This window comes from Neofelis nebulosa, chromosome 3 (assembly GCF_028018385.1).
Source record: "Neofelis nebulosa isolate mNeoNeb1 chromosome 3, mNeoNeb1.pri, whole genome shotgun sequence".
In the NCBI taxonomy this organism is placed as follows: domain Eukaryota; kingdom Metazoa; phylum Chordata; class Mammalia; order Carnivora; family Felidae; genus Neofelis; species Neofelis nebulosa.
Window position 1 is genome coordinate 202,918,555 of NC_080784.1, and position 27,407 is coordinate 202,945,961.

General features: G+C 49.6%; 1 protein-coding gene and 1 long non-coding RNA gene across 5 annotated transcripts in view; one reads left to right on the forward strand and one right to left on the reverse strand.

The window, feature by feature from the left end:
* Nucleotides 1–1,368: 1,368 nt before the first annotated feature.
* On the reverse strand, nucleotides 1,369–5,589 carry LOC131507872 (uncharacterized). 3 transcript variants are annotated; one of them, XR_009259766.1, is made up of 3 exons: nucleotides 4,723–5,589; nucleotides 2,850–3,516; nucleotides 1,369–1,659 (listed from the first exon to the last, which is right to left on the reverse strand). It is a non-coding gene; the product is annotated as an uncharacterized LOC131507872 (long non-coding RNA). The 3 variants fall into 3 exon arrangements; XR_009259768.1 differs by having other exon boundaries at nucleotides 2,850–3,541; XR_009259767.1 differs by having other exon boundaries at nucleotides 2,850–3,709.
* Nucleotides 5,590–5,773: 184 nt separating this feature from the next.
* Nucleotides 5,774–27,407, forward strand: part of LOC131507873 (uncharacterized protein KIAA0232) — a 214,510-nt gene continuing 192,876 nt past the window's right edge. The window contains exon 1 of one of the 2 annotated variants that reach the window (XM_058723163.1): nucleotides 5,774–5,957. The gene's annotated coding sequence lies outside the window, so the exon portion shown is untranslated. The remainder of the gene's footprint in view (nucleotides 5,958–27,407) is intronic. The other variant, XM_058723162.1, reaches the window with a different exon arrangement.

Here is a 27,407-nt window from a genome sequence, read left to right on the forward strand (position 1 = left end):
TAAGACACGGGGGTAAATGGAGAGGATCTGGTCCACCCCCAGGTTTCCCATGCTTCTCTGCACAGCATTCCTTCCCATGCCTTCTCCTCTTGGTATGACCGCCGGGGAGCCTCCTTTGATGGAGAAAAGGGAGGAACGACCTTCCAGATCACCTGCTCCAGGCCTTTAAATATCAGCTGGGTGGGACACCCTCTCCTACAAAAGGCCAGGCTGCTGACAAGCCACCGGTAGGCTATGCTCATAGCTTAAAATGTTGATTAAAAATCACTTCCAAGCCCTTTACGTGCCAATCGCCCAGACGCAGGGTCCTCTTGGGGATGGAAAAGCAAACCTGGGCAGAGGAAGCCTCCTGAATTGCTCTGTGTTGTCATCGATGGCAAGCTATCGGGGCTGAGGCCGGGAGATTGGGAGGGAGGTGTGGTCAATGTCTAGCCTTTGGGCTCCTGTAGAGAGACTTTGGCCTCGCTTCTTACTTGGACTGGTAGGTGGGCGGGTTCCCTAAAGATCAGAATGGGCTTCGTATCCTGGGCGGCTGAATCAAGAGATGAGTGTTTGCTACCCGAGGGATCTCTGGTTGTTTCTGTTTTCAAGACATGGAGACCAGCTCAGAGAGAGGAAGTAACTTGTTCAAGGTTGCATAGCTGTCAAGTGGTGGTGCCAGACTCATAGCCAGCCCGACTGCACGTTCATTTCTGAAGCAGACTCAGCAGAGCAGTGCATGAGGGCTCTAGCTCAGCACAAGGGGCAGAGGGCAATGCCATAAATGGAGAAGGGCGTGGGGGCACGGACTGTGTGTGGAAGGCACAGATCAGGGCACAAGGTCAGCTGTGGACATGCTGGGGTGCAGGCCTCACCGGCAGGGTGGACAAGTGTGGGAGGCAGGTCTGGGACCTCGGAAAAGGGTCAGGGTCCGTCTCCATGTGAGTTCAGGCTGCAGGGTGGAGGAAGGCACTCAGGAGCATGCAGAGTGACAGCGGGTGGGGGGTGGGGTAGAGGAAGAGGGAATCAGAGAAGAGTTCAAGTGTAAAGGGCTGGCATTCGTTGCATATTTGCTGTGTGCCCAGCACTGTTCTGACCCCCTCAGTGGATTCGCTTATACACAGCTCTCTGAGGTAGATCCTACTATATTATGCCCATTTTACAGATGAGGAAACTGAGAGGCAAAACAGCTTATCTGTGTTGGCAAGCTAGTAAGTGGTAAAGCCCAGGTTCAACCCATCCGTCCAGCCTGTGTGCTTGGCCAGCATGCCACCCAACCTCTAGATTAGATGGTTGTTGGTGACTCTGTCGCGTTTTCTCCAAACTGGGGGGGAGGAGGCAGGAGTGAGGATAAAGCCATCAGTCCTTGGAATGAGTTTGAAAAAAGGGTAACGAGACTTGACATTTATGTGTGTATAGAGTCTACAGAGGACATCATATGTCTGACTTTGTTCAGCCCTTAATATAACTGACAGATGAGCAGGACAAGGCCATTGTCTCTCCCATCGTTTCGGATACGGGGAAATGGAAGCCCTATGGAGGTCAGCGGGCTCCTCAAGGTCATAGTGTGAGGCTGTGTCAGAGGCTTGACCTCAACTCTTCAGATGCTGGAGTAGCATTTACCACTCCTGAAGGGGATGCAGGGCCGCTGAGAGGAGAGGTGTCAGGAGGGGCTGTAGGCTTGGGGAGACGAATGGAAAAAGTCAAGAAGGAGGGGTTCATTCACTGCCTTGACGGACAGCATCTGAGTGGAGAAGACCAGTCAGAATCCTAAATGAGGGTGTTGGGCCCGTGGGGAGGCAAGGGGGAGCTTCTCAGCTTGGGGTTCTCATCTGGGCATCATTCGTTGAGTCACTCAAAGCTGACTCAGGATGGACTTTAATGGAAACGTGCGGCATAGTAGCAAGAGCAGGGCTCCAATCAAATGCTGGTGCTTGCCACTTAGTAGCCGCGTGGCCCAGGGGCAAGCCCCCTAACCTGCCACTTAGTAGCCACGTGGCCCAGGGGCAAGCCCCCTAACCTGCCACTTAGTAGCCACGTGGCCCAGGAGCAAGCCTCCTAACCTGCCACTTAGTAGCTGGGTGGCCCAGGGGCAAGCCCCCTAACCTGCCACTTAGTAGCCACGTGGCCCAGGGGCAAGCCCCCTAACCTGCCACTTAGTAGCCACGTGGCCCAGGGGCAAGCCCCCTAACCTGCCACTTAGTAGCCACGTGGCCCAGGGGCAAGCCCCCTAACCTGCCACTTAGTAGCAGTGTGGCCCCCGGGGCAAGCCACTAACCTGTTTGGGGGTCCTCCACATCTCCAACTGCAAATGGGAATCCTCCCCCAGCTGACCACCGTCAGGGGTTGGGACAATGTGAGTACAGCACCTGGCGTGCAGCTGGGCTCAATAACGGAGCAGATATTGTCAGTGTGGGGGACACCTGAAATTTGTATGTACTTATTTATTGATTATTTATTTATTTATTTTCATTTATTTTTGAGAGAGAGAGAAAGAGAATGAATGAGTGGGGGAGAGGCAGAGACAGAGGGGGACATAACATCCAAAATGGGGTCTGCACTGAGAGCAGTAAGCCCGATGCAAGGCTCCAACCCATGGACTGCGAGATCATGACCTTAGCCGACCAAAGTCAGACGACCGACAGACTGAGCCACCCAGGTGCCCCCAGAGATTTCCTGCATACCTCCCGCACCCCCCCACCCCCCACATGGCCTCTCCCTTTTACCAAAGTCAGCTTCATTGAAATTTTGTTTCCAACCTTCAGAGGAAAAAAACCAAAATGGGCGGATACTTTTGAAATCTTCCTGCCTAAATCCATTGTTGTGCAGAAGGGGAAACTGAGCCCCAGAAAGGGAGATTACATACATACCCCAGGTCAGAGAGCCAAGGAGGCCCAGCTCCTGCTTTCTGCCAGTGGGCACGCACGTGCTGTGCGGCATCACAAAGCATTCCGGACTCAGGGGTGTGGTCACAAAACCACTGCCCCAGCTGGCATGGGCCTGAATCCTTGCTGGCATCCAGGACATCCAGGTCAGAGGGCACGAGGAATGGTCCTGTTCCCGCTCTCACTGCCACCCCCTCATGGAGGGGTCAAAGAGCGGCAGCCCGGGGTCCTGGGGCTGGAGACGCGAAATGAATGACTGCCGACTTATGCTGAGAAAATCCTGAGGTGGGACTCGTGCACATCCATACCAATTGTGCCTTAACACCAGAGTCCTCCGGCCTCTTTTCCTTCCCTGCGGACCACAGCCCTCAAGAGCCAAGGAACTACTGTTATTCTGGTTTGAACTCAGCTGATCATTTCTCAGAAGCCTTAAGAAAGGTCTCAGGCAGGGTGGCATAGTAGAGAGTGCAGGGTTCCTGTTGGAGACGCTGTTCCCAATTGCTCACCTGAGTGAGCAGGGTTGTTTTCTCTCCGTATGTCCTCTTGGACTACGGTACAGATGGCCATTCGGTCATTTGCGCACAAACCGGCAGGTCTCACGATGGGTCGGTGAACGCTGCGGACAAGATGACGTCTCTCCTGGGATGCAGGTCTTGGGGTTGGGGGTGGGGGGAAGGCTGAGTTTAACGACTAAACAAACATACAATCGAGATGATTTCATACACTAATAAGAACTATGAAGAAAAAACAAAAACAGGGTGGTTGCATCACGACCGGGAAAGCAGATCACTCTACGCTGGGGATCGGGGAAGGTGTCTCTGAACAGAGGACATTGTAGCTGAGCCCTGAAACAAGAAGGAGCCAGCTATGCAAAGATATGGGGGAGAGATGATTCAGGAAGTGCAAAGTCCCTGAGGTGGGAGTCAGCCCAACCTTCTAGGACTTTTCTCAAAGCAAAACCATCTGAGGCACAGGGAGCTATTTTGTCAAGGAAACAAAGTAACAGAGACACTTTCATTCTCTAATCTAGAATCTTCCCCTACCATCTCTAAATCCTACTAATCCTAGTTAATTCCTGCTCAGTTTAAATACTTCTGCCCTCTAAGAAGCCTTCTGATTTCACTACTTTATGGTTTAGAAAACCTGGTCTGTGGCAAAATGAGAAAAATAAGGTCAGCAAACTCTGCGTGTGTTTGTGTGTATAGCTATAACATTGCCAACCGAGTTTCCTTTCTTCTGAGAATATCCGAGATACATTGTTACTATTTTTATTTTTTGCCGTTCATAAATTCTTTCCCAAAATGAGTGTAGACGACAGCAACGTTACCAATGTGGCAAAAATTCAAAGGTGATCACTCTGCAAATCCCTCCCATTTGGAGGGAGCTCTCACTGGTCTGGGAAATCCCAGGTTTGGGGGTACCTGGCAGCTGGGCTCCTTTACTTGGCTCTCCCTTGCTCCAGACCACCCTGGCTTTTCCACACCCTTCCTGCTTCTCCCTCCCTTTTTTAGGCTGAGCTCCAAGAAGGCTGGGCCACCCCAGCCTGGCCTGGAGCCAAACCCAGCACAGGTGCTCAGAAGATGCTGACTGAATGAATGCACTGTGATTTGTGATTGAGGCACACTCAACCGCGATGAACCTCTGAACCTCGCAAAACAAAATTGTGAGCAAGTTGACGCAAAGGAGCCGTGCAAGGGAGGACCCCAGCGCTCAGAGCCCGGAGTCCGGATTCCAATCCTGCCTCCTCTGAGAGGCAGCGTGGTGCACGGAGGTCAGAAGCGTCCCCCTCCCCCTCTCCCCAACCCACTAGCATCAAGGCTTAGGAAAAATCACTTTCTCTGAGCCTCAGCTTCCTCACCTGTGGTATGGGGATGATAACATCCAGGATTCTTCCGAAGAGTGAAAGAAATGTTTGCAGAAAACCACTTTATAGGTAGTATGTAAATGAGAGTTCTCCATAGCCATCCCTCCAGCAGCCGGCGCACTGCCCAGCTGGCCCCTTCCCAGGTTCTGCTTCCGCCTCTGCCAAGAGCCTGTGAGCTGGTTGCCTTGCAAGTTCTGAACAGAAGAGCTCGGCGCCTGGCGGCCCGGTGGGTGCGCAATCAATCAATCAATGAACAATGACCCCAGGCAGGTCACTCCCTCCTCCGGACGGGTTTCCTCTGGGTAAATCGGTGATCTCCCGGGCTCCACCCTCCTATCATACTTGAGTATTCGCTTTTTAAGGACAGGACTGGGAATCACATTTAAGTCAGGTGGGTGGGTGTGAAGAGACTTTGATTAAAAGGTTAGTGCTCATTTTTGGTTCCTACTTTCGAATGTTCCAGAATTTATTTTTGCCTACTTAATAAAAAGAGCCGTGTCACATTTCTTTAGCTTGTCTTCTGGGTTTCTTTAAAAAAAAAAAAAAAAAATTGAAGTCTTTATTTTAAACCGCCCACTCCAGCCATCCCAGGACGCGGTTAGGAGGGGGCGCAGACAGGTGGAGTTTGCACCCGGAAAGGCGGGGGCTGCCCCGGGCCGCGGGTGGGGCGGCGCACCGCCAGCCGCACGGCCCCAGCCGGGTCTGGGGTCCGGGGTGGGGCGGCCGCGGCGGAGTTCAGGGGCTCCCGCCCAGAGCCGCCCCACGCGCCCCTCCGCAGGGGTGAGGGGGGGGGGCGTCTCCCCTCCGACGGCCCGCGCGCGGGGTGGGCTCCCGCCCGCAGCCCTCCGCCCTTCCCGCGGCGCCCGGCACCCACGCCCAGTCGCGGGGCTCGGCCGGGGCCCGGGCCGGCGGCCCGCCCACAGGGCCGGCCGGCCGGAGGGGCGGGGCGGGGCGGGGCGGGGCGGGGCGGGCCGGCGCTGATGTAATCCGGCGGCTGGGCGGAAGGATATGGAGCGCGCCCGGCTGGCGGGGCGCTGAGGCCAGTTGCCGGGTAACGGAGCGGAGCGGCCGCGGCGCGCCGCCTCCCGCCCTCCGCCGAGTGGCGCCGGAGCCGCCGCCGCTTTACGTAAGGCGCAGGCCAGGGCCGCCGGCGCTCGGCAGCCGCTCGGAGCCCTCGCCGCGAGAGGAGGCGCCCCCGCCGGCCGCCGCGCCGCCCGGCCGCTCGGCAGGTACTGCGGACGGGCGGGGGGCCGGGGCGGGCGCGGGGGCCGCGGCGGCGGCGCCCGGGGCCGGCCTGAGGGGGGCCGGGCTGCCCCGCCGGGCCGCGGGCTCCGCGAGAAGCCCGGCCGGGCCCCGGAGACCCCCCCTCCCCCCCGCCCCGGCCCGCGCGGCCGCTCGCCGGGCCGGACGATGAGTCCGCACAATGGGCCGGTGCGGCCGCGCTGGGAGCGGCTCTCTGCGGGGCGGCGAGGCGGGGCGCGGGGCCCGAGGGCGGGCGGGCGGCGGCGGCGGCGGCGGCGGGGCTCCCCTGCGGCCGGCGGGTGGGCGCTCGCCGCGCCGCCCTCGGCCCGCGCGTCCCTGCGCCCCTCCCCTCCCCTCCCCTCCAGCATTGTCCTTTGGGGGGCCCGGGCGGGGAGACCGCCGGCGGGGGAGGGGCCGCGCGGGGGCGGGGCGGGCGCTGACTGACGGGCGCGCGGGCCTGTGGCGCGGGGCGGGCGGGGCGCGGGGTCCGGCGGAGGTGACGGCCGCGGGAGGCAGCGGCGGGTCCCCGGGAGTCGCGGGCTCGGGCCGCCGGTGGGGCTCGCGCGGCCGCGGCGGCCTTGCCCAGCTCCCCGCGCCTGCCGGCTGGGGACACGGGGTTGCCGCGTGTGGAATGTCGCCCGCCGCCCGAGGTCTCTGCGTGCCGCGGGCGGCGCGCAGGTGACAGGGCCTGCCGAGGTCCTGGAGCAGGTCCCCGATTCGTGGCAGAAGCCAGTTTGGATTTCTCTTTCGCCGCCCTCCGGTTCGGGGCCTGCGTGGGCAGGGTGCGGAGACAGCCTGGTGAAAGGTACAGCCGACTAGGCGGGGAAGAGACGTGCGGTTCCTTGGAATGGTTTGATTGTGGTTGCTGCTAATGATTACCTGGGTTGGACACTCGCATTCATTGTCCCAAGTTTCTAAGAATGCGTTTTACATCTTTGGGCTTTAGCTTGTTAGAAGACAACAACAACAAAACGGTAGGAGAAGACTGATGAGGGGGTGCGGGGGGGGGGGCATGCCGGTTTGATAATAGGTGATGTTGCTGCGGATGAAGTCGTACAGCCAAATCCCCAAGCTAGATTTCTCCTGTGCAGCGCGAGACCCGTGCCAGGACACCTTGACCGCTTCCTGGACTGCGAACTTACGGGAGGGGGTGGGGGGAATCTACCACTGTGCGTCCTGAAGGTCAAATATTCTGTCCTCGGTTCTTTTGGATTGATCCATTCTTAAATGGGTCTCAGGATCGTTTTAGGCCTTGTGTGTGTGTCTGTGTGGGTTTTTTTTTTTTTTTTTTTTTTTGGGTGACAAACCATTTTCCGGAATTGTGCCTTTGCATACCTTTAGGTAAGATCCTTGCAGTCATTACTTACTGTATACTAGATTCAATCGCTGTACTTACTAACTGATGCATTTTCAATTTTTCAAAAAGTATTTTCCTGCTTCAGTTTGGGCACATGCATTAGTTCTTTCGTTAGCCTGTTTACGGGTTTGGCCACTGGAACACCGAATGGAGGGGGGAATCCTACTTTTAAGTATTTAATTCCATAGGGAGTGCAATTAAAGGGTTTTGTTTTTTAAAGAAAAGCACAGGTCTTTAACATGGCACGAACATGAAGCAAGTCTGTAATTATTTTAAGGGTAATTAGCTTATTTGTTACACAAGTTGCAAACCCTTAGGAAAATTACATGGGTTTTTGGCGTTTCTCTAATGGTGTTGTAGATCACTCTGCTCTTACAGTAGCACTTTTCGAAAGCAGTAGGAAGGATTCTTTTCGTTTTGCATAGTGTGCCTGGGTTTTCTTCCTGTTTTAGCAGCATTTGACTTGGGGCAGTTGATCGCCTCTTAGCTGGTTTTCCGGTCTGTAAAATGGAAGGAATGGCGATACCTGTCTCGGGGTGCTTCGGATCATCAGGGGAGGGGAGATGCGAAGTAATTGTGGCAACAGTCCTCTCCTTTTAAAACATTAATTAGATTACCGCTTAGTGCGTGAAACTGAAGATTCCTCTCTGGGCTGATGCTTTCTCTTTAGGCTCCGCCCCACCCCTTCCTGTGCACACGTTGCCTGCAGTCCTCTGTCCTAAACACAGATCTGATACTGCCAGTCTCTGGCTCAGAAAGTGGAGACTGCTTGTTGTTGGAGCCTAGACTCGGGACTCACCAGCATCACGTTCAAGGCCCCTGGGACTGGCCCTCGTTATCCCTGAACTTTACATGTCTTCTCGCCACAGTGTTCCACTGAATGGGACTATGCTTGGTTCTCTGAATGTGCCAAGCTGCTCCCTCCCTTCTTTGCTTATATCCTTTTTCTCTGATTGGGATGCTCTGTCTCATTCCTGCCCCCTCTGGTTTTTAAAGGTCCATGCCCGATTTTATGTCCTCTGGGACCCTTTGGAAGTCCTGTCGACGTGAGTTTTTCGTTGAATCCTCTATTTTTACTTTCATTATTACCTATGTCACATCGTATTGTATACGTTAAGCCCTGGTTGTGGTGACCATGCCATTATTTTACACCTCCCCCCGCCCCCCCGCCCCCCCCCCCCCCCCCCCCCCCCGCCCTTGCTGAGGGGCTTAAACCTTAAAGTGGCCAAATGTTTGCTAAATAAAGTCCCAGCCTGTCATCCTCCTCCTATATCATTGTTACAAAGTATTTTAATAAGCACACATAAGAGTACCAACCATGACATTCAAAATGTAGTTGTACTACCTTGAAGATAGTTAATACTTGAAATTTTTCTTTTCAGTTACCAGGTGGTGTTTTTATACAAAGTACAAACAGCCGCCTTTCTCCTCTGTGTCCGAACTTTCAGGGTCCATGAGCCTGCCCTGCTCTCAAGTCCGTGCACCCCGTCTCTTGGGTAGAGGCAACCAGAACACAAGTTTTACAATGTTTCTTCTGTCTGGAATAAAACCGCACTCGCAGCAGATTACACGCTTTTTTTTTTAAAGCTTTTGTTTCTGTTTTGGAGATTTGTTCTAAGTTAGGAAAGGTAGCTGGCTTTTTTGGGGGGCACTTGGATTTGCAAGATTCAGGTTGGTGTCTTGGCTTCTCTCTCCCCCCGTGTCACCATGGGCAAGTCGGTGAAATCTCTCTTGGACTTCAGTGTCTTTGTTCTGTGAAATGAGAACAGTCGTGTCCGTGCTATTTTTTGCTCTGCAGTGTCACTTAAAGTGGCTGTACTTCGTGCTCTGCGCGTCCTTGCTCCCACGGAAGGTGACAAGGTGTCTGCACAGCGCATTTGCCCTCCTCGTTCCCGGGGCTGGAAACTGAGCCTTCTGCTGCTTGACCAGGGTTTCAGCAGACCTTTCCCCACGTCTCCTCCTCGGCGGTTCCTGTGGCCTGTCCTTGCTGTCCTTGTGTAGGTGGCTGCTGTAGGCCTGCCGACTGGCCTCTTGTTCTCCTCTCTGGTCCTCCTGCGCTCTGTTGCAGAGTTGCTCAGAGTGGGAATCAAACCCTGCCGTGCCCCCCACCTGCCAAGTATGCGCCACGGGGGTTCTCAGCGTCCCCGCCCCCCCATCCTGGCACACCTGAGGCTTGTGGCCTCGTTCTGTTCTGACGGTAGGCTTCCCCTACAGAGATCTTCACCTTGGAGACACTGCCACCGGTTGGGAATTAGTGAGAAAGAAATCACCGAGACCCATGCCACCTGGCCTCAATTCACTTGTAAGCCCTGTCTTGACTGCACAACTCTCGCCATCTTGTATCTTAGCCCTAGACCCTCCGCCACTTATGGAAGTGTGTATCCAGTTCCTTACGCCTTTTTCTTCCTGACAAAAGCCTTAGTACTGAAGGCTTGGCTTAAATGCTGCTCCTCTGTGAAAGAAGCTTCCGCTGACTTTCAGAATGAACTCCCGTCATTCTCCCCCACAGTGCTTGACTGATGCTGCCACTCAGTTATTTTTCCTTATGACATTCTAGTTTATTCTTTACATGGAGGTCTTTGCTGGATTATAAACTTCTCCAGGGAAGAGAGGGAAATCTTCTCCATCCCCTACTCCTTCTAGTGTGCGGTGTAATCTTTTACGTTGTACTTGCCCATTAAGTGGTTGACTGAGTTAGGTCACTCACTCTGCGGTCCCTGATTTCAGCAGAGGGGAGTAGGGTTGGAAGGCTTTCTGCCAGAGCTTGGTGAGTACACGTGACATAGAACAGGACCAGCACATAGTAAGTGCTCAGTTAGTAGCAGCTTTTAGCCATTATTTTGAGCAGGTGTAGACAACACTAGTGGTTGGGTAAGTTGATAAATGGTATATGCTGGTTTACTGTAACAGTGTTTGCAGATTTGTTTCTGGGGCACCCACATTCTGGTGTGTGTAAAGACAGAAATCATTTGGCTTTTCCAACTGCAAGCCTGTTCTTTCGATAGTTTGGAAGTAAGCAGAAAAGTGAGTACTTGTTTGGAGAGGACTTTTGCACAAGCAGATTCATGACAGTTGTCCTAAATTACTCTGGAGAGCAGCAAACCTAACTGTGTGAGCTGGGTTTTTTTTGCATGTGGCTTAAGAAAGTCAGTGGAAAATGGGAATTGTTAAATTTCACACTACATGTTATTTTTCAGTAAAGCACATGTTTTCATTTTAATCTTATATCTTGTTTTTTTTTTTTTCTTTCTAATTTTGAGGTTTATTTTGAGAGAGATAGCATGAGTGGGGGAGGGGCATCGAGAGAGGGAGGGAGGGAGAGAGAATCCTCTGTGCTCTGGCAGCACAGAGTCTGATGCAGGGCTTGAACCCACAAAGCTGTGAGATCATGACCTGAGCCAAAACCAAGAGTTGAACACTTAACTGACTGAGCCACCCAGGTGCCCCTAATCTTATATCTCGTAATTATTAAGTGACAGAATGTCTCTATTTAACGTTTAGAGTGACTGTTGAAAGTCTGAATTTGACACTATATCCAAAGCTTTCTCAGTCACCAGGCTTTCCCATAACCCTCTGTCTCTTCCTTTGGTCAGCAGTCCTAACCCCTGGCTGGAGGGGGAGAAACTAGGTGAGGAAAACCAGCTATAATTTTGAAACTTTTAATTAATTAAGTATATAGTTATTGTTTTTATTCTATTTTTTAATGTTTACTTTTGAGAGAGAGAGTGAGCAGGGCAGATGTAGGGGGGGGGGGGGGGACAGAGGATCCAAAGCAGGCTTCATGCTGGCAGCAGAGAGAGTGATGCGGGGCTCGAACTCACAAACTGTGAGATCGTGACCTGAGCTGACGTTGGGTGCTCAACTGACTGAGCCACCCAGGCGCCCCAGTCACTGCTTTTAAATATATATGTATTATTGATGGAAAGATGTATCTAGAAACTTTAAAAAGTAATATCTGTTGGTCCTCATGTAATACGGAATTTCCTGTTTCCAGCAACTTAGGAGTATGTATTGCTATTTAGTTTATGTTGACTGTGTTTATGATTATGAAGTTTTTTTAAAAGAAATCATTGAAAATCTATATATTCCTAATAAACCTTTCTTAAAACCTGCCCCGAAGAATTGAGGGGATGGCGGGGCTATCCCAGCGGATGAACTAGTACCTGTATTAGAAATAAAGGCAATAGTTCATTAATTACAGTATGCTTGAGAACATGCTGCTTTGTGTGTGCGTGTTTCTAGCTAGAGTGGTAAAGAAATGGGAGTGCTGTGAATACGGGCGCTGTGCGTGTGTGTGTGTGTGCGCGCGCGCGCGTGTGTGTGTGTGTGTGTGTGTGCGCGTGCGCGCGCTTGCGCTCCTCTCGTGACTGACACCGCCTCTAGTCTTCCTGGTGCCTGGCACAGGGGACTGGTCGCTCAGTACATGCTGACATGAGTCCACCACCTCTGGAGAAAAGAATTGCGGAGATAAGGAAGCACAAAGAAATGTGGCAGCGCGTTTTCGCGGGTCCTTTTGGCCCTGTGGCTGTTAGCTCAGTACTGCGGGAGGTGGCAAGTGCGGGGGGCGGGGCTTATTTTCCCTTTCAGGCAGGAGTTGGTTTCTAGCTCAATTACATTTTCCAGAGTACCTTTGGGATCTTAATAGCCAGTACGGCACTATCTCAAAATCGTTTGCCCAGTTTGGGGATTTATTCAAGCCCTTTATTTGGTTTTCTTTATTCAGTTACTAGCTTTCTCTCGTGTCTGATTAACATTTTGCTTCTTAGCATCTTCTCTGAAGATTGTAATCGAGAGAAGGTTTGAAATGGAAGAGACGCATTTTAAATTCTTTTTTTTGGTTGCTGTTATTTGCCACTGCTTTCTTTGGTACCACCGTAGATAATTGAGTACTGGTGGTATTTTTGTTATTATTATTTTTTTTTTTTTGCTAGTACCATCAAAGAAGTTTTCTTGTTTTTGTAAACTTAAAAGCTTTATTTAATACAATTAAGGTATATTTTGTATGATTCATTAAAACATTGTTCCAAATATTAGTAACTGTTGTAAAACTTGTTTAGATTTTTCCAAGTACATGTTAAGTGGGGCGCCTGGGTAGCTCAGTCTGTTAAGCCTCTGACTTCAGCTCAGGTCATGATCTCTTGGTTCATGATTTTGAACGGACGCGGGGTCTGTGCTGACAGCTCAGAGCCTGGAGCCTGCTTCTGTGTCTGTCTCTCTTTCTCTCTCGCCTTCCATCGCTTGTGTTCTCAGTCTGTCTCAAAAATAAATAAAACTTAAAAAAAGTACATTAAGAAATCTAAAAAAGCATCAAGTTATAAGATGACAAGTAAGTCTCCTCTTTGGCTCTCCTTCCCCTCCTGTATTCATCCTGTACTTAAAGAACCACTGATTAAGTTTCTTGAATGTCACAGGAAAAAAATATGCTTTTTTTTTTTCTTTTTTTTTTGCATTCTAGTACTTCTAAAAAACGGAGTCCCTGTAGAGTGTTCTGTGTTTAAGCAAACTCTGAACTTTGCATCTTGGAGCGCTTTCCATATGCCAGCACATACAGATCTCTGTGTACAGACGTACTTCACTGTGTTTTGTGTTTTTTTTTTTTTTTTTTTTTTAAATGTGCCTAATAGTCCATTGTATGAATGTGCCAGAATTTAACTCTTTGATGGGATGGGCTTCCATACCGTGCTGCTGTGAACATTCCTAACATGTGTCTTGGTGAACTTTTGTGAATAACCTTCTTACTGTAACGCAGCCTAAAAAAAAAAAAAAAAGACCAGAAAGTTTCTAACTTCTCTGAATTATCATTGATCATGTTAAAATTTTTTTGGTGGGTATATTTTAATAACTTCAGACATCAGCCTGGATATTTTCTTCTTATATCGTGGGTAGCCCTGTGATCTAATTTTGTGCTACTAAGGAAGACAAATTCTTTGTATCGCACATTGAGTATTTGGTTAAAAATTAGACTAATTTCTCTGACAGAAATTAGTCAGAGAAAGGTAAATATGTACGACTTCACTCATCTGAGGAATTTAAGATACAAAACAGATGAACATAAGGGAAGGGAAGCAAAAGTAATATAAAAACAGGGAGGGGGACAAAACATAAGAGACTCTTAATACAGAGAACAAACAGCGTTGCTGGAGGGGTTGCGGGTGGGGGGATGGGCCGAACAGGTAAGGGGCATTTAGGAAGACACTTGTTGGGATGAGCACTGGGTGTTATACACAGGGGATGAATCCCTGGATTCTACCCCTGATATCATTATTGCACTAAATGCTGCCTAACTTGAGTGTAAATTAAAAGAGAAAATTATAAAGCTTCAGGGTCAGCTTCATGAGTCAGCAACCTGTACAGACAGTCCTCACTTGGTTTAGTGCTCTGCTGGCACAGTCTTGATACTCTTAATAATTTTGATCAAAGGGCCTACGTTTTCACTTTGCACTGGACCCTACCAGTTATGTAGCCTGTCCAGTAAAGACTTTCTTTTTAAGATTTTTTTTAAGTTAATTTATTGAGAGAGAGAAAGAAAGAGAATGAATGAATCTGAAGCAGATGCGGGGCTCACACTGCTGAACTGTGAGATCATGACTTGGGCTGAAATCAAGAGCTGGGTGCTTAACCGGCCAAGCCACCCAGGTGCCCCCCTGTAAAGACTTTTTAAAAGAAGCGTTTAAAGGGAAGTATCCCTCACCCTTACACCACCTAATCCTGCTCCCTGTGAGCGACCACCATCAACAGTTTAGTTTATCTGCTTGGAGACTTTTTGCACTGCCTATGTAAGTGCATGTACGTCATTCTTGAGTTTTTTTAAAACTGCTAATAATTCAGTGTGCAAAGTCAGTGTGTATTTTCTTGAAAAAACCTCATAATCTGGGGGAGCCTGGGTGGCTTAGTCGGTTAAGTGTCTGACTTCGGCTCAGGTCTCGATCTCACAGTTTGATCTTACGGTTTGTGGGTCCAAGCCCTGCATCGGGCTCTGTGCTGACAGCTCAGAGCCTGGAGCCTGCTTCGGATTCTGGGTCTCCCTCTCTCTCTCTGTCCCTCCCCCACTTGTGCACGTTCTCGCTCTCTCTCTCTCAAAAGTAAATAAACTGGGCGCCTGGGTGGCTCAGTTGGTTAAGCAGCCGACTTCAGCTCAGGTCATGATCTCACAGTTAGTGAGTTTGAGCCCCGCGTCAGGCTCTGCACTGATAGCTTGGAGCCTGGAGCCTGTTTCGGATTCTGTGTCTCCCTGTCTCTCTGTTCCTCCCCTGCTCACACTCGGTCTCTTTATCAAAAATAAATAAAGATTAAAAAAAAATTAAGCATTAAAAAAATTTTTGAAAGAGGAGCGCCTGGGTGGCTCAGTCAGTTAAGGTTCCTACTTCAGCTGAGGTCATGATCTCACAGTTTGTGAGTTTTCGTCCCAGGTCGGGTGCTGTGTTGACAGCTCGAAGCCCGGAACCTGCTTCGGATTCTGTCCCCCCACCCCCCCCCCCCCCCCCCCGCCCCTCTCCCACTTGAGCTCTCTTTCAAAAATAAAATAAAAAAAAATAATAAACTTCATAACCTAGAGTGCTACAAACTTAAACTCTAAAGGAGCTGCCAAACCAGCAGTAGGAAGGTGGTACTGAACTCCAGTTTTAGATTTTTTCATTGGGTTGTTTTTTTTTAAAAAGCATGCTTAAAGCTTTAGGGAACCAGCTTACGTTTCAAGAGTGTTAAGATCTCCATCTCTGATGATATTTCATTTTCTAAAATCTAGTAAAATAAACCATAAGCCCACCACAGGCAAGTCAGGAATGAAAATAAAGTTTCATCATCAGTTAGGCTCAGTTGAACAAGGGATCACTAGTTGGTATATAGGCTTATTTGGGAGCTTTATTTAGTTACAAAGTAGTCAGATTTCTTGGCGGAAGGGAAAGGAGTCTTAGGAATGGTTAGGGAGAGTGGGTGGGGAGGTGGGTGAGCCCTCGCCTGCTCAGCAGCTCCTGTGCCGCATGCCTGGTGTGAGGGACCGCAGGGAACGGACTCCTGTGTCGTCCTCTGACCCCGGACGGGTGGTAGCCTGTCCGTTTTGCACACGGTGCAGCTGTGGCCGGGAGGGCTTCTCTAAGGTTACAAATAATATATGGTGGAACCAGGGCCCAAAATTCTTTTTTTTTTTTTTTTTAATGTTTATTTTTTACTGTTGGGGGGGGAGAGCGTGCACATGCGTGTGAGCGCGAGTGGGGGGAGGCAGAGAATCGCAATCAGGCTCTGCGCCTCCGTTAGGGCAGAGACGCAGCAGGGGTGTGGAGGGACAGCCTTCTGACCTCTGTGCAGGTGAGACCCTGTGCAAGGCAGCGAGGGGAGGAGGGACTGGGTGGGGGCCGCCTCAGGCCAGGGCGGTTCTGAGAGAGCCTTGGTCAGGCTACTGGGGGGGGGGGGGGCTGCCGCAGGCTGGGTGGCCTGGGTCTAGTACCCCTTCCTGGTCAGCAGTGCTGGGCGTGGGCCCGTTGTCGCTGGGTGCCTCTGAATGTGCGGCAGCAGCAGGAGGCTGTGGGTCAGCTCGGCCCCCCGGCAGCGGGTTCTCCTGCAGGGCCATCTGAGCGGGGCACCCCCATGGTCACCACACATGCAGCCCTGCTCTGTCCTGACAGTACGAGTAGGCAAATGGACATGAGTGGCAAGTGAAAATTCATGCTGAGAGGATCCAGGTCGTTCTGAGGACCTGGCCGGCGCGGCTCACGGCTGCTGCTTGTTACTGCATTGTTGGCTGTGTTTGTGTGCCTGGATTGCCTGATACCAGGCAAAGATTTCTTCCCTTACACGTTACACTTTTCCCCCTGCAGTTCGTTCTCCCATTTCCAAAAACATAAGTGCACATTTCAGAGCAGCGTTTCTAACCGTTTTTCCCCTAGCGGTGGCCCGGAGACTGAAACTGCCCCGAGTGGACTCTGTCGGGCCTTGCCGGGGCAGGCAGCAGAGGACCCGGGGAAGGATCGGGTAGCACCCTGCAGTCTGCCATTGGCTAAAGTGGGGTGAGCACTGGTCTCGCTTTCCTTCCCGCCCAGGGTTCAGGTCTGTCAGCTTCTCAAAACGTCTCTAGGTCTTTGGGAATGGTGAACAGCAGTGGCCAAACCAAAAGCTTTGGTTAAGAAGGATACACTGAACGCAAAGTAGGAAGGTTTTGCTTTGATCCTTCAAAGTTGTATGACAGCAAGCCTGCAGGACGGGGGAGGAGCAGCGGTGGGACGGAAGCAGTGCAGTGTGGCTCTGCTGTGGACCCGCCATGGGACCCTGAATACGTTTAGGCGTCTTCCTCTGGAAAATGCACAGGTTTGGTTTCGCGTGGTGTTTTTTCCTGCTGTGAAAGCATGTCTGGCACAGAGCAGGAGTTCACATGGTTTTTGAATGAACAAATGAGTAAGAGCATTCTGGAGGCGGGGTGGGGAGACGCAATTGGGGCAGCTCCCCTGCTCCTGAGCCTGTGCCCCCTGGAACCGCTTTCAGGCGCAGTGTTGGGTTTTGCTTCTTTGAGAAATGTTTGAACAGCACCAGATTAGAGGATGTCTCTGAGCGCAAAGTCGGCGTGCTCCTGACTCTGACGCCTGGCGGGTCCTTTCTCCTCACTGTCACATGCCGTGTGCTTTTCAGGAGGTGGAATTTGCAGCAGCAGAAATGCCCTTCCAATCCCGCGGAAGGTAGGAAGTGCCGCAGGACTTCCCCGGGGCTACTGGGCACTTGCAACAACAGAGTGATTCTTCCTCTCTGCCTCCTGAGCTGTAGAAGCTGCCAGCCTGAAAAGATGGTGTCGGGAGGGTTGCTTCCTTCTGGAGGTTCTGAGGAAGGACCTGTTCTGTGCCTCTCTCTTAGCTTCTGGTTCCTTGGCTTGTCTGCACCTCGCTGCGGTTTCTGCCTCTCTGTGCGTGTGGCCTTCTCCGTGGGTCTCTGTCCACATTTCCCTCATCCTGTAAGGACACGGTTACTGGGTTAGGGGCCGAACAGAGGTAGATTGAACGGTGGTCATAGGAGAGCGGAAAGGAGTTACTAATTGAAGGGACTGTGGTACCTAGGACTTTGGGGAGCGTATCCATGTTCCTAAACACGGAACATAGAAATGTGGATTCCGGTTGATCTGCACAGCAAATGATGGGACGTTGAGGATGATGATTTTGTGCACGTGCTGAAATCACATTCTCTTAGCTTTAAAGTTACTAGAGAACGTGCCACCACTGCCCCCCCCCCCCCATGCCTCGTCACGCCCACCGTGTCTTGCATACGCACCAAATGGTGGTTGTTTCTGATACTCGAATACAGTTAAGGGTCACTTGCATCTGATGGAGGAGTCGGTTCTTTGGGAAGTGGGTTCTCTGCAAAGCAGCTGTTGGCGGTTCAGTGTGCGATGTTGATTAAGAAGAACCCGCGGGGTCCGTGCCTGTAGAAAGGAAGGAGACACTGGGCTGCCTTGTAGGCCCGGCCCAGCCTTGGCCAACCCCGTGGGGAGGCTGGCAGCTAGAATAGCCCTTGAGAGTTGCCCCAGAACGAACCAAATGACCAGACCTGCACAGTCTCCTCAGTTGTCGGATGTAGACCACTCTCGGGCAAGGGGCAGCGCCCTGTGGCTGAGGGGGTCCGTCAAGAGGCGCCCGCACACGGCACTCCCGGTGGCCTGCAGCTCATCCTTCACTGGGGGTGTCTGGGTGGGGCGTCCGTGTCTGCCACAGCTGGACGGTCGTTTTCCTCGAAAACTTGATTGATTTGATGTTACTTATCGGTTGTCTTTCTGAAGAAATGTAGGGTAAGCCTGTTCCCCATTCTCTGTGACTCCCCTCAGCCACCATCCCTGCTCCCGCCCACTGCACGTATGACGTGTGTGTGGCAGGTGCATAAGCAGTTAGTGTGTGCAGTAAGCTTCCCCCACCCCCGATGAAACATACCGATTTCCTTAAACTTAATGTGATTTCACGTGGTGTCTATGCTAACCTGCAATTTTCTTGGTGTGGTTGAGACTTCTGGGTTTTCTTTAGCTATACATATTTTCGAAAAATTACCAGTGGTGTAAAGGTACTTAGAACAGTAGCTCATTCTCAAAATTTTGGAACCTATTTCATGTGAATTTAAAATTCTTGATTCACTCTTAATCCTACCTTCCCTTTTCCCCTCTTTGGATTTGTCCTGCTTTGATGATTTGCAGGACTTCTGAAGGCATCTGTGGTCCAACTGGACTGGTCAGAGCAGAGTGTAACTGCTGGAAAGCCAGAGTTGGACGCAGACCGTTGCTGCTGCGGGCCTCCCCGTTGGGGCCAGAAGCGCCCTTTGGGTGGTTGTGAGTTGTCGCCAGAGGGTGTGTCATGACCAGGAGCCTGGCTCTGGAGTTAGCTTCGCTTGCTTCCGGATCCCGACTCTTCCTCTTTCTTGATGTTTGGAGAAACTAAGTTTCTGTTCTAAGTTCCCGTTTCGTCATCTGTTCAAAGGGAATAATGACGGTGTCTACCTCATGGGTTGATGGGATGCAAAGAACGAGCATGTCGAACGCTTGGGTGGTAAAGAGCCCGTAAGCAAGCTGCTTCTGCTGTGCTGGGAGAAAACCGCGTGTATGTCGTAAGGAAGGAAGTCCCTTTCTTCACTAATTCCAGACCTAGGTGACGGAGCGAGAGCCATCCTCGCAGACTGCCGGTGGAAGGAAATGTTCTTAACCAGTAAAGGGTGTCTGCAGAAAACCTACAGAGAACATTGGTTTTAATGAGGAAGTGTGGAAACACTTCCTGTATCATCAGGTTCCGGACAGAGGACACTCCTCTTCCCTGCCCCGCCGAGGTGAGGGCGGCCCCACAACCAGAGAGCGGCATTGACCTGCCTAAGGACTGCACCGCTAGAAACACAAAACTTTTCCTTTGTACAGAGAACCTAGGAGAGCCTGTGGCCTAGGCTCTAGGAATAAATCTGTGTGTGGAACATGAAAACTCACTTGAGAGATCTGGGAGGACACCCCAAGAAATGGAGAGATGGTCCTCGTTCATAACTAGGAAGGAACCTCAGTAGTGTAAACGCTGCGGGTCTGTTTTCAAGTTGATCTGTATGTTCAGTGCGTTTCCAGTGAAAGCCCCGGCAGGGTTTCTCACCGAAGGTGGTGGCCGATCCTAAAATTGTAAGACAGAGCCAAGGGCCATGCATAGGGAGGACCCTCGTGAGGAAGACTCCCGGTACCTCACGCGAGAGTCTGGCAGTTAAGAGCGGGTGGTGTCGCCTGAGGATGAGTGTGTGCAGCACAGCAGAGGGCCCCAGGCAGACGTGCGGTTCTGGGGGACTTTGCTGCGGGAAGGAAGTGCCAGCACCCACGGGGTGGAGGGCTGATCCTGCAGAGACGCTGGCCCTTTCCGTAAGAAAAACGTGCAGTCGGGTGCCTGCCTCCCTGGTCCTAGATGTGGGTAACTGGGAGATGGAGCAAGGACTTGAACGTTTCAGTAGGTTTTACGAGGCTGTACTGTGGTGACAGAACCCCCGAGTTCTCAGTGGCTGAAGCACCAGACGGTCCTCCCTGGCTCACGTCACACGTTGGCGGCTGCGAGTCGGTCGCCACGGTCTTCTCATTCTGAGACCCGGGCTGAGGCTGTCGCGTTTGGGACACGTTCTTCCTGTGATACCGGAAGAGGCCGAGCCTAATCACACCATCACGTTTGAAGCCGCCTGGACGTGGTGTGTGTCACACTGGGGTCACGGGGAGCAGCGCAGGGCGCGTACTCGGCCCACGTCCGGGGAGGCACTGCCAGTCCTTCCCACGGCGACGGTAGGGCCTTGCTGTGTAACGGGACGTGGAAGGGAAGGGCTAGTTGGGAGCATAATTCAGGTTGCCACAACATGAGAAGAAAAACTGGAGTACTTTTATTTTAATTTTTTTTTTTCAACGTTTTTTATTTATTTTTGGGACAGAGAGAGACAGAGCATGAGCGGGGGAGGGGCAGAGAGAGAGGGAGACACAGAATCGGAAACAGGCTCCAGGCTCCGAGCCATCAGCCCAGAGCCCGACGCGGGGCTCGAACTCACGGACCGCGAGATCGTGACCTGGCTGAAGTCGGACGCTTAACCGACTGCGCCACCCAGGCGCCCCAATGTTTACTTACTTTTGAGAGCGAGTATGAGCAGGGGAGGGGCAGAGAGCGAGGCAGACACAGAATCTGAAGCAGGCTCTTCTAGGCTGTCAGCACAGAGCCCGACGCGGGGCTCGAACTCACAGACCGCAAGATCGTGACCTGGCTGAAGTCGGACGCCCAACCGACTGCACCACCCAGGCGCCCCAAAACTGGAGTACTTTTAGAAGAAAATACAGACGGGTGTCTTTGTGACCTTGAGGTAGGGAAAGGTGTCTAAGGGCAGGTGTTCTCAAACTGAAGTACAGTTGCGGGCGGCTGACTGGCTCAGTCTCTAGAGCAGGCAGCTCTTGATCTCCGGGTCACGAGTTCAAGCCCTACATTGGGCCTAGAGGTTACTTAAGAAAAAACGTGCATTTGTCCCCTGGGGAACTGGGTAAAATGCAAATTCTGAGTCAGCGGGTCTGAGTAAGATCTGACCTATGAAGTCCGCCACCACAGTGACTCTCTCCCCTCTTAAGTCCTGTTCTCCATTGTTCTCGTAGTAAAGATCTCACACCCTTGGGTGGGGGGTGGGTCCTTCTGTTTTAGTCAGCCCTTCCTTTGAGTTTTAGGCCCCCTGCCTCTTTCCCAGCACCTTCACGTTGGGGCGCTAGTTAGCCTTGTGGGAGGCCCGGGTGGTGTCGACTCTGTTGTGGAAGCTGAATCCAGCCCGAATGCTTCGTCTATGTCTCCCCCAAAGACATAAGGGCACAAAGGGGTTTTGCTGTAACATGATAGGTTACACAGTGGTGACTCAAGTACGGAGCGAGGAGGTGTAGGAGGTTGGTGATGGAGAGAGAGCACGGAAGATTGAAATTAATTGGTGTGAGATTATTTCAGGAAGGAATGGCAACATCGAAGAAAAGATGCAGTTGAACGTGAGTGCATACGTGTGCAGTTCTCCTGCAGGACGAGGCCAGCCAGCTCACGTTCAAACACACGTCCTGTGGAGGGTTGGAATCTGAGGCGGAGAGGTCAGGGTAGGAGGATTGATTTGTCGGTAGTGACTTCTGCATAAATTACACAGACCTTTGACCTTGTCAGTGAGGGGTTGAAACATGAATGTTCCAGTATCTCCAACACACCTCCGGGCCAAAATCACTCCAGCAGCTCCGGTTCCTTGGTTAGATAACACCTGGAAGAGGCATCTGGAGAAGATTTCTCTAATTTATTACACATTTCTAGAGATTACAATCCCTTTTTTTCAGAGTTGTCTAATTTCATATTCACTTGACTGGAATACTTACTGCTAACCCCCAAATGAAATACTTCACGAGCAAGAACTTGACCAGAATCTGTAAGAAAAGCATTACCACCAACTTCATATTTATTTTTAAATGTTTGTTTATTCTTTTGAGAGATTGCAAGCAGGGGAGGGGCAGAGAGAGAGGGAGAGAGGGGGACAGAGGATCCAAAGCGGGCTCTGTGCTGTGGGGCTTGACTCAGAAACCGCGAGATCATGACCTGAGCCGAAGTCGGACGCTCAACTGAATGAGCCAGCCCGCCCTAACCAACTTCATGTTTAACGGGAGTCATTTGAAAGTTGACTTTTGTGTTCAGTGTTTGGATACTTGGCTGGTTTTGTGTATATGCTTTTCTCAGCTGTGAGCGTATGTTCCTGGGGTATATGTGAGGGTGTATTTCTGCTACTTTTTGTATTTACATTTCCCTTTGTAATATTAATGACTTGAGTATGTCAGTGAAATTTTAAAGAGTTTTGACCCATATAGAGCTCTACAGATCATCATTTCAGTCTGTTTTTTGAGAAGGGTTTTAATTAGTGTAAATTCCAATCCAAACTCTGTCACCTTTGTGTCCTACTTTGCTGGGTATTTTATTTTTTGAAACTGTATTATTATTATTTTATTGTTAGGGAATCCACTTCTGTGACTGTCCTGAAGCCCGGGCTGGGTGAACAGTGATGAGTCCTGGAGGTAACCCTCAAGTCTGGACTTTGTGGTCATAGGTGCTGTCCTCTCTACTTTGCTGCTTGAGGCAGATAGCAACCCGAGACCACAGGCAGGTTGGGACCTGTGCAGGTCGCTGGGTATATTAAGTATATTTTCGAGAACATGGCATTGTTAATATTGCCCGGTCTTTAAATTATTTATATTTTGGGTCTTGACAGATGTCATTGATGTAGGGAGAATTCTATAGATCAACAGTCCTATTAATGCCACTGTGCTTGGCCTCTAAGCGTAGTGGGGCTTCTCAGCATGTTTCCCAGATTCAGGGATGCCTCAAAGTACACTTAAAGTCAGTAGCTTTTCTTTACTTTTTTTAAGTTATTTTGTTTATTTTGAGAGAGAGAAAGAGTGAGAACGTGAGCAGGGGAAGGGGAGGAGCAGGGGCAGAGAGAGGGAGAGAAAGAATCCCAAGCAGGCTCCACGCTCTCAACGCAGAGCCCGATGCGGGGCTCCATCTCAAGAACCATGAGATCGGGACCTGAGCCGAAATCAAGAGTCACACCCTTGACCGACTGAGCCACCCAGGTGCCCCCAGATTGGTAGCGTTTCTAAATTGGTTAGCAGCTGTGCTTGACCCCAGCAGATGTTTAAGTACGGGTGCCTCTCCATTGTCTTGACCCTCCACCGGGGGGCCCTGGAGGATGCCCTCTGAGCACCACACTCTGCCTTCCGTGTAGGAGAGCCGCTGGCCAGTTGAGTTCACTCCTGGTGGTGGCTCTGCCGTTAGTATCCTGTTGTCAGATGCCTATTTGATCCACTAAAGAGCAGCTTGGTGGTTTTGTCAATGGAAATAAACCCAGGATCATTTCAGTGGCTGTCAACACCTCCTTGACACTCAGGTGCCGGCTTTGCTGCTGTGCCTGTAATAGGCGTTGGCGGATAATTGGTATGCGGATAATTGGTATGCGTTGATGCAGGCATCCACCCTCCCTCCGTATATGTAATCCCAGATGAGGATCGAGGCGTGCCCAGGGGAAAGGGGGGAAATCTGTAAGCTTCGGATACCATGTAAAAAGGAGTCCTGATTGATTTACTACATAGAACTATAATTTTTGCAGATTATTTAAAGGAAAGTAAAGGAGAAAGAAATACTTAATGATCTTATTCCTAAATGGTATCTTCAGTTTAACTTGTCGACTCTAGGAAATTTAGGATACAAGGCCCCTAAGATGTTCTGTGTCTAACTTATGACTTGGCCGTTAGGGAATATGTTAATTCTTTCTGCTTAGAAGGTCATATATCCCAAAGTGTGTTCTGAGGAACACAGAAGAGGTCTATAATTAAATAAGTATGGAAAATGCTGTCTACTGTGTCTCCTTTCTGGAGGTTCCAGATGCACATTACCATATTAAAAGTTCTAAGATGTCCTAAAATAAACAAGCCTACTTTTGTTTCAGCCCTGGAGCTTCCCTAGTTTCTGCAAAAGGAAGAATTTCCACAGCAAAAATAATAAAATTTTATGTCACCCAGAATACACACTTTGGGGAAACAGTAGCGGGTTATACTTTAAATGATGATACTGTTCATTTCAATAGCTTCCTAGGGGCTGTAAGTTATCCTACGAGTCACAGCTACAGACTTGATGTAATCTTTGAAGCATGTAATTCAATGGGTGAAAAATACATGTGCTTCGAACCTATTCTGAGTTCTCAGATGTGCATCTTTTTGCAAAATCAAATGGAGAATTTTATTCTCATCCTTCAAAATTTCTAACTAGTAGGATATGAATCAGATAATCCACACAACATTTTTATACTGAATTGGGTATCTCTTACTGACAAATACCAAACTCTTACCACAGTATCGCTCATTACCTAATTTCATTTTGGAGAACTGTAATATGTATTATTTACAGCTTTCTATAGTAATTTAAAAAAATTGACCCACTGTCTTACCAGTCAGCTGCAGAATTTCAGGCCATTTTCCCCCCACCTATCGAAACTCAGAAGACAGATCACTTTGTAATTTTGAGGCCAGTAGTTGAAAGCTGTAGCATTTTTATGCACAGACATTTGACAAGCGAAGGTATCACTTTGACATACACTTTAATATGCCATGATGTGTAATATTTTATTTGGTAAAATGTTTTATCCTTGACTAAGTGGTTTTCATCATGTTAGAGCCTTTTGCATTTTAAAAATTCTAAAACTCTGCTTGTTCACATTTTTTTTGTTTGTTTGTTTGTTTCTAAATAAACCTGCTTAGTGTTTTTGAAATTTCTGATTTCCTAGAGGGAGGTCAGTTTAGTTTCTCCTTATGGGAGGTTTTGCATTTCTAAAAATTAGTTTCATTACTTTCCAACAATTTTTCTGAAAGCTTTTAGGATTTCCTAATAATGAGCTTTGTTTTGATCTTTGGATTTTGTCTGGTAGCTGCTCTGTCCTTCGCAGGAGGACTGCCTTTCAGGTGTCTGCTCACACGTTTACCGCCTCCCCTGACCCACGTGGCTTTCTGCTTGGTTTTTCATTCTGTCAGCTGCCCGATGTGAAGTTGTCCCCTTCTAGGGAAAAATGGCATTTCTGTAAGTCTTCAACATGGACTTTTTTGAAGGCATAAAAACTGCCATTTTGTAGCGCTGCTAACGAATTCTGATGTCTAATAGATCCAGATGAATTATAAACCCCTCACTGGTTATTGTAATGTGATAACCTGCAAAGAGATTTCAATCGGGGAAGATCAGGCCAGCTTTTCAAGCCAGAAATGTTAGCATTTGAGTATGAATCATCAGATAACTGCCCCGGAGTAAAAGTTAGAAAGAAAAGAATGTTACTTTGCATAAGCAGTTTATCTCCCTCTGGTTAGGCCAGTTAAAACTCAGAACTCAGAGGCTGATCTGGACTTTGAGTTCTGTCAGCATTTGACAATGGCACAGCAGCAGGGGAGAATTTATCCAGGTTGCACTGAAAACTCTTCTTTTTTTTTTTTTTTTTTTTTTTTTTAAATTTTTTTTTTAACGTTTATTTATTTTTGAGACAGAGAGAGACAGAGCATGAACGGGGGAGGGTCAGAGAGAGAGGGAGACACAGAATCTGAAACAGGCTCCAGGCTCTGAGCTGACAGCACAGAGCCCGACGCGGGGCTCGAACTCACGGACCGTGAGATCGTGACCTGAGCCGAAGTCGGACGCTCAACCGACTGAGCCACCCAGGCGCCCCAAAACTCTTCTCTTTAATTTAGTCTCATTACACACGTGCTCTCGTTCCCATTTGTTTTTGCTTTAGTGGAAGTCTGTCTGGTACTTTTGATTCTCTGTAGAGCGAGTGCTTTCTCCTGTTTATTCTCATTATCTAGTTTGTCTCCTTTTTTATTTTTAAAAAAATTTTATTATTTTTTAATATTTATTTTTTAATTTTAATTTTAATTTTTTTAATGTTTATTTATTTTTGAGACAGAGACAGAGAGAGAGAGAGAGAGAGAGAGCATGAACAGGGGAGGGTCACAGAAAGAGGGAGACACAGAATCTGAAACAGGCTCCAGGCTCTGAGCTTGTCAGCACAGAGCCCGACGCGGGGCTCGAACCCATGGACCGCGAGATCATGACCTGAGCCGAAGTCGGAGCTTAACCGACTGAGCCACCCAGGCGCCCCATAATGTTTATTTTTGAAAGAGAGAGCAAGTGTGGGAAGAGCAGAGAGAGAGGGAGACACAGAATGCGAAGCAGACTCCAGGCTCTGAGCTGTCAGCACAGAGCCCGACGCGGGGCTCGAACCCACATGAGATCATGACCAGAGCCGAAGTTGAACGCTTAACCGACTGAGCCACCCTATCCTTTTCTTATCTTTTCAACAGGGAGATTGATGTGGAAATGTTGGGGTTCAGAGCCGATGGCCAAGAAAGAATTCTTGAGATGTCTTCCTTGCAAATGGGTGGTTTTATTAAAGTACGGGGACAGGACCCATGGGCAGAAAGAGCTGCACTGGGGTTGTGATGGATGACTGATTATATACTTTTAAGTTGGGCGGGGGTGGGGGTGGGGTAGGGGTTAGAGGTAGGGGGAACAAAGTAAGTCTCTAAGGAATTTGGAAGCAAGGTCTCCAGGACCTTGAGGGGGCTAGCTGCTGTTAAGAAATATTTATTACTTTCCAGAAAAACCTTAGTCATGAGACCCTTCAGATGTGTATCAGTGGGCCATAGGCTTGGAGGATGATTGCTAACATTTTTTTTGAGGGGGGGGGGCGGTGGAGATAAAGGAAGTTTCCAGAGGAACTTTTATATATTAAAGTAGACTTACAGGATCCTGGAGGTTGGGAGAATGTGAAGCTAAGATTGCCTTTTGCCCTTGGCAAAGTGTTGTCACCATTGAGGTATTTGAGCTCCTCAAGGAAGGCCACTCTTTGTCAATGGGCTGTAAAGCTGTAAGGAAATTTTTTTTCCTTTTGCCTTTGTTTCCTACATCAGAGATCAACCAGGTCTGTTCCTTGTCTGCAATTTAGCAAGATATTTGCTAGTTCCTGTTTCTGTCAAATAAGTCTTGTCTATAAGAACAATCCTTTATTCATGAAAAGAATTCATTTTAATTGTCAGTGGAGACAGAATATACATTAATGAGTTCATTTCTGATAACCTGGCTGGTAAAAATGGAATTTAATCTTTATGCAGTTCTTCTTTGCGTAGAAAGCACTCATGTCCCATGCTAGTTTTATGGATTATGTTATCTTAAAAAGAAAACTAGTTTATTTCTTGGGACTTGACACATTTGTAGATGGGGAAGAGGCTCAGGTCTCATGGTATCGACGATAGTTTTTGGGTACAGAAGCTAAACGGTTTTGTGTGATCAACTTTCAGCCTGTCGTTTCCTCACTTGTCAGAGTTCCAGTTGAGACTGTAGATTTTCTATGCGTTTCCTTCTCTGGCCGTAGATTCGCTCTGGAGGCATCTACCTGCTAAAGAAAATGAGCAATGTCTTGTGTTCCAAATCGATGCACCAAGACCAGAAAGTAACAGGCAAGGATTATGTGTATGCATATGGCTGCCTCATTATACGTGTGTGCACGCTCGGATCTGCCAGGCGGGTGTTCA